Source organism: Balaenoptera ricei, chromosome 9, assembly GCF_028023285.1.
Source record: "Balaenoptera ricei isolate mBalRic1 chromosome 9, mBalRic1.hap2, whole genome shotgun sequence".
In the NCBI taxonomy this organism is placed as follows: Eukaryota; Metazoa; Chordata; class Mammalia; order Artiodactyla; family Balaenopteridae; genus Balaenoptera; species Balaenoptera ricei.
In genome coordinates this window covers 50,349,077-50,356,316 of record NC_082647.1, presented here as the reverse complement: position 1 = coordinate 50,356,316, position 7,240 = coordinate 50,349,077, and the positions used below count along the sequence as shown (strand labels likewise).

General features: G+C 41.3%; 1 long non-coding RNA gene across 1 annotated transcript; it reads left to right on the top strand.

Annotated features, from left to right (window-relative positions):
• Positions 1–2,374: 2,374 nt before the first annotated feature.
• Positions 2,375–4,105, top strand: LOC132371482 (uncharacterized). The gene is made up of 3 exons (XR_009504856.1): positions 2,375–2,457; positions 3,679–3,844; positions 3,936–4,105. It is a non-coding gene; the product is annotated as an uncharacterized LOC132371482 (long non-coding RNA).
• The last annotated feature ends 3,135 nt before the right edge of the window (positions 4,106–7,240 follow it).

Below are 7,240 nucleotides of genomic sequence, written 5' to 3'. Positions count from 1 at the left end.
TGTAGTGAAGGCGTTGACTACAAGGCTTCTTGTATATTTGCGGCTGGGTGGGGAGCCTTGGAGACGCCACCGGAAATACCAGATTTGACATAACGATGGTATTCAGCAGCCCTCACACGAACCAGATTGGCAATTTCTTGCCATTGTAATGATAAATTGTTACACAGGCTGAACTAACAATTGTAATAATAATAACAGTTAACATTTATGCAGCATGTACTATGCTCCAGTAACATATTCTGTTAAGGTCACAATGTCCCTTTATCATGACATTGTCAGTAGTGTATCTATAATAACAGCAATACTCGCTAACATTTATTGAATCATTACTGTGGTTACTTTAACCCCACGATCATATTAATCTTCCAAACTTCAAAACAATGCTTTGATGCTTTTATTATTCCCATTGTACAGATAATAAAACTGGCTGACGTAGTTAGTAAGTGGCTGAGCTGGATTGTAAGCTAAGATGTGTCTGAATCCCGAGCTGGAGGTCCTACCCACAGCAGATGCTGCCTCCCAGAGAAACCCCAGAGCGATGCCCAGTCTTTTTTTATTTTTCTGAAGTACTTACCATTCTAAAAGCATGTCTTCCTGTGTGTGTGTGTGTGTGTGTGTGTGTGTGAGAGAGAGAGAGAGGGAGAGTTGTACATGCATTTGTGTTTTGTTTTCTTTTTTTTAAATTTATCTGATTCCAAGCCCATAACTGCTTATTTGCGTGGTATGTTGGTATCAAAGGTGGGTCTAATGTCTCCTCCACACCCTTAGCTTCATTCCCACTCTAGGAAGTAGCTTAACTTGTCAGATGTTGCTATGGTGTCCTGGGACCTCAGTTTCTCTCTCCCCTTCATCTGGGAACTCACCTAAAGCTGGAGCCACAGTGTGAAGCTTCAATGGCCTTGAGAAGTTCAATGCGGAGAGGTGGGACTCTGGGACTAGTAAAGCTGGTTTTAGCTTTAAGCAAAGGAAATGGAAGGAGGGATAGAAAAGACAGGGGACCCAAGTTGAGATAAGAGGACTGAGACATTTCTGTGATTGCGCAGAGACAGCAAGACCAGGAAGGCACCACGGCTGCTGTGCACAAGGACGAATGGGCTGCTCTCTCCTTTGGACCCGGCAAGATACAGGCTTTGCTCCAGCCTACAATGACCATATGGCTGATCAATCAAAATCAGATACTGAGTGAAGGTGGGAGGGTGCTATTAATAATAGGTAGAACAGAAGAGAGCAACCAGACTGTCCTGGGCGTACAGGATGCGTGTCTCTCTGCTGTGCTCCCTTCCTTGCAAACTGATGTGAGAAGAACAATAAATTACAAGTGAGTTTCAATTGGAAACTCTGTCATGCCTCGGCATATCAGGGGAGCCCTGTTACTAAAGGTGTGAAGTTGTGGGGTGCAGCCAGGAGAAATCCAGCAATAGACAGTGGGCCCTTAACTGTTGGTTGCCTTTTTAAAAAAAATCTTTTAAGGTTAGATGCCTTATCTCGATACTGGATCATTTCTTCTACACTTACCAAGTTTTGTAGATTTGCTTCCTGGAATCTATAAACCTTTTGTGAAATTCTTCCTTTAGTGAAATGAGGGATAATTAGTTGCCCTGCTATATACAGCTGCGGCCTGCCATCCTGGTGAGGTGCCCTGCCCATGTATATCTGTGGACACACACAGACATACATAGATACAATATTTAGTTACACTGGAATTATTTCCTTACCTGCATAACACTAATTGTAAAAATGTGTTTATAGTATTGGATAACTAGGACTTCCTTATTTCTGCCTAAAAACCTGATGTTTCTGTTTCTATATATATATTTTTGTTTGTTTGTTTCTATATATTTTTTAAAATTCATTTTTAAATTTGAAAATTAATACATGAATACAATATCATTATAAAAGATTCAAACAATATAGTATGGACATAGGGGAAAATGTGAAAAATTCCCTTTTCATGACCCAAACTCCGAAAGGCTCTCATTCTCACCCACCCCACCCAATCCCCCTGCAAGATAATGGTTTGGTGTTTATCAGTGCCCTCCTTTTGTAATTATCAACTCCTATGTGTAATTATCAACTTAATGTGCAAAGAAAATCTAAGAAAAATCTTTTTTGAAAGTGTCTCCTTTCATACAAGTTTTATATTCTAGGAAGAGAAAACTCTGCTTAGTGTCACCCTGGTTCACTGCAAAATTGCTTCTCTGAACCCTGGACAACTTCTATCCCCAAGCGGTGATTGAACCTGGTTTTTGAATTGCTAATGTCATCTCTGGGGTCGGCTGGGGAATAAAGGAAAGAGACTGGGCTTTGGCATCTGACCTGGGTTTGAATCCCAATGTGATCACCATTCAGCTGTGACCTTGGGAAAATTGGGTAGTGTTCATCCCTTCCCAGGGGTCAAGGACCAGGACTCTGGAGGCACGCCGCCTGGGCTCAAATCCCCGCTTCCCCACTTACTCAGTGAGTAGCTTTCAAAAAGCCATTTGACCTCTCAGTGCCTTAGTTTCCCCATCTGTGAAATGGGGAAAAGGATAGTATCCACCTCTCAGGGTTGCTGTGAGAACTAAGGAAGTTAATTTAGTACCTGGCATACACACAGCGAGTATTCAATAAACATCAGCTGCTTTTTATTACACTCCCATACATAACAGAATTTAGTTATGTGAGTCTACACAGAGGTAATAAATATCCTGCCTTGAGGAACACAGATGAGTACAATCAAATTATTACAAAGCTAAAAAGACAGCACAACCTTAAAAATTCCAGCAGAAATTTTCATCACCAGGGCCTGCACAAAATTCTCTTTGGACTCAAAACACAGAACCCTCAATCCCACATTCTGTCTCACCCTCCAGCCTTTCAACTCGTTCTTTAAACTTCAGTCACCCTCACACCTCACTCTTTCCTTCTAGTCTCACTGCCGACCCCCACCTCCTTCCCAGGTCAAGGCCACCTGACCTCACACCCCTGCTATGTACTACCTTTCCATGTGTTCTACGCCCAGCAGTCAGGTCAGGTCTCAAATTGATGCTTGGAACATGTAACACCCATGAAGGAACTTTACCTTAACCAGTTCCCTTGTTGATTACAGTGACATTCAAAATTCTTTGTCAAGGTTGTCTCCAAGCCTTTCCTCAAGCTAGTCTTCTCTCCCTGCTGTCTAAACATGTCTTCCATAATCACTAAGCCAACACATTCAAGTTTCTAATGGGATGTGCGTGAGATGCTGGAGGGAGGGCTGGATTTGAACACCTTTAAAATCCTTTCCAGTTCTGTAGACCTTTTTTTAAAGGAGGTCTACAGATCTATAAATAATAATGGCTTAGCACTTACTATGTACTAAACATTGTTAATTGCCTTCGTTTTACATTCGTTAACTCATTTAATTCTCCTAAATTTAATGAAGGAGGTAATAGATTGTCCTGTTTTACATATGAGAAAGCTGAGTCTTGGAGAAGATAAATTAAGGGTCCAAGTTTGCCCAGCTAAGATGGGGAGGACTCGAACACAGACCCACTCTTGGGGTCGGGGGCAGTGTCTGTCAGAGAGCTGCCTCTCCCCAGCTTTTGTTAGCATGGGTTAAATATTTCCAAGTCTATTCTTAACCCCCACCCTCAGCCATACATTTTCTTTCTAGTACATAAACAGATGAATAATAAAACATGAGTGATCCCTCCCCAGGGCTGCACACCATAATCACCAGAGGACAGACACCTGGCTCCTGTGGACCCTGGAATCAGAATTGCTGCAAATAGATATTTTGGAAGGGGTACTCCAGGAATCCTGCTAGACCTGGTTAGAACTCTGCCCAGGGACCAAGCCAGCTGAATCGATGGTTTCCTTTCTGGTCTGTATTACCTGTTTTTGTTGAATCCTTTTATTAATTCTTTTGTTTTGCTACAATCCTGAAAGTAGACTGACCAACTGCTTGCTTGCAGGAAATTTAAGTATTTTGACAGTACAGAAGAGGGGTGCATCTGGAGATTTCTGGACCCAGTTGTAACCAGACTTGCCCGTCCTGGGCAAATTGATTGCTTCCGGTTCCATCACTTCTGTACAGTGACTGACTTCTGGAGCTTAACTCCCCGACAGCCAGGAGGAAGGAGGCAAAAGGACACCTTTTAATTTATAGTAAGCAGATCAGTTTTGTTTTTTGTGGTTTTTTGGGGCTCATTTACAATGCCAGGCCCATTTGAAACAATAAAATCTTGTTTAGTTTTCCCTTATAAAACACTTCTCAGGTATTTATCAAAATCCTAGAAAAATACATATTTGTTAACATACTGCAATTCCCGCAAGAGGTAAGTATTTACAAAATTTGCTTTGGGCATTGATGCTACAAGAATATTAAAAAGTATTAACTTTACCACTGAATGAATCCTTTATCAATTAAAAAAAAATTCAGATCACAATAGGTTTGAGAAGCTACAGCAGTAGGAAAACACCTTCACTTCAAACAAAAGCTATCTTTCTCAGCAAGAATAGTTACTAGGGTGGAAAATCAGGTTAATTTCCATTTCACTAATAATATCTGAAATGAAATAACATTATAACTCTCCCCTCCAAACTTGGAACTAGACACCTGGAATATTTATTTATTTCCCCTCCAGAGAAAATACGGGTGGATGTTACCTTTAAGCTACATACACATTTAATTAACAAATGGAGGGAAAATTATTCTGGCTGCATTTAAACAAGGCACAGGCAGGTAGACTTTAAGAGATCTGACCTTAAAAATGAAGAAAATATTATTGTAATTACTCCATTTGCTAAAAACAAATGATGTGGCATTTGAATTTAAGACTTCTATCAAAAGCAGCTGAGTGTCTAATCAGTTCACACCTTTCCATTTTAATGGAGTTGGGCTTGAGCCATTGCATTTACAATTATCCAGGCTGACTTCATCCCTTTGAAATGACTTAAAAAGATGAGCATTCATGGATTATTTATTAGCTCCTCGTGACTGTATTTCCAAGAATGGAAACAACACATTGCATCAAAGTCTAGTTTCCAAGTTTAACTCTTTTCATTAACAGCATGACTGTACGTGGTTGCAAAAGGCGTCTCTGCAGTCACAGGACATCTTATCGTGCTTTTTCCTCCACGTGCGTCTTTCGGAGTAGCCTTTGTTCCCTTGCAAACTCAGAGAGAATGCTGATGCCAGTCCTGGCGGCTGCCTGTGATGCCCGGTAAACACTGTGGCTGCAGAAAGCAGGCTGCTTGGAGAGGCAGCTGATCCCAGCCTGCCGTAGCCATCACTGATAGGGAAGGCCTGTCTCGGGCTCAGCAGAGAACTCGGTGACACGGTGGCACTGGCAGTTTAACCCAGACACACATTCTGCCTAGATAACAAGAATGTCATGTGTGAGTCCCAGACAGCAACCCCAGAGGAGCTCCAGGTCTGAGGCGGTGCTGGCGGCACACGGCCTATCTGCCACCTGAAGCCCATCCTCGCCCGCCTGGCTGTGAATCTCACCTCCGTGTGAGTGAAAAGCAGTCCAAGCATCGTGGCGAGACCTCCTCACAGGCAGGCAAGGGACAGTGAATCTTGCAGGGAGGGACTCTTGCAAAAGCCAGCCAGGCCCTCTAGTTAAAGTTGACAAAGGCGTTTGAGGCCGGCTTTTCAGGAGGAGTTCAGATTCTTCCAAGAGAAAACAGAATGAGAGAAAAATAAACAGCTGTGGTGGAAGCCCTGGAAGAAAGCGGTGCTCAGGCCTGGATCCTGCAAGAATCTCCTCTGGAAAGGCAGGGGAGATGAAAGCAAGGAAAGAGTGACAGTCACTGAAAGCCTGGGATCTGTCTTACGGAATCCTGATTCTTTGTGGTGGTTAAACTTATGTACGCCTTACAGGCAGAGGCTGCGAATGTATTTTGCTACCTTTTTTTTAACCTAATGCCAAAACCATTGGATAAAACCTTATGCTGCACTTTTAGAAAATCTTATATAGCAAAGTTTACAAACAGTACAAATGATATCTGGTTACTTGCTTTGCAAAGCTTGTTTTTACAGAACCCTTCTGGAAAGTTCCATTGAAATAGTGGTGCCCCTATGATATCCCAACTATAATTTGATTTATGAAAAATTTATTTACACAAAGAGGCATCTCTAATATACAAAATAGGACCCACCTGTAACTTTTCCCCTAGGGACCAGGTTGGAGACATACGATAAAACAAAACCATTTTTATAAAGCATATAGCCTGTCTTTGTATAAAAGTCTGAGATCCCTGCTAAAGCAAATTTAAGAATGAAAATTTGCCTTTATCGAGGTAAAAACGGATTCATATTATTTAAAATATGGGGCTGAGATGACATAGTTATAATTATTATTGTAATTCTTCTTTTTATAATTCTTACTAAGTACAAAGAATAAAAATTCCTTGATCAAAAAGAAGTTTTGAGGATAAGGATTGCTGCTTTGGATAAAATAAGAACCAATCCAGAACTTGTGGGAAAAATTTTGTCCTAGCTGACTTGATTTGTTAATTTGCTCATTGAGAGTTCAGTGATCATGTCATTCATTGATTCACTCACTGATTTGTTCATTCATTGTCATTCATTTAGCAGCTACCCCTCCAGGGGTCGCCATGAGTAGACACTGTGTTTGGAGATACACAAATGCAGCAAACATGGATCTTACCCTCAAATAGTTTATCATCTAATGAGAAAGAGAAAACAGGTTCACAAAGAACTATTAACAAGGCAGGATATGGTAAATGCAAAAAGAGAGATGAGAGGAAGTGCCGTGATGAGTGGCATCCCACTGGGAGGTTTTACTTGAGCTGACTCTGGGCAGATGGGGAGCTGGGTGGTGGTAAAGAAAATCCCAAGAATGCCTTGGTAGAGAAGGTCCAGCGAATCCTGCTGTGAAATAATTTATGTCCCTGGATGTGGAGCAAGACAGGAGCGTACTTGCATACTTGCTGGGTGAGCAAATGACTCAACATTCCTCCTGGTTTGCTGCTGACTCTCTGTGTCCTTGGGCAAGACACCTGTGGGCCTGGGGCTATTTTTAGAAAAGGTAGTTACTATGATTAACTTCTGGACAGAATTCCAATATATATCATTGTAGAGAAAAATTACAAGTATAGGTATATGAGAACAAAAAAATTAGAAAATCTTCCCCATAATTCTAACACTGTAAACATTGTGTGGATATTCCTCTAGACTTTTTGATTTATATATCTGTCTACATGTATTTTGTATTGTGGTGAAAACCACATAACATTAAATTTACCATCT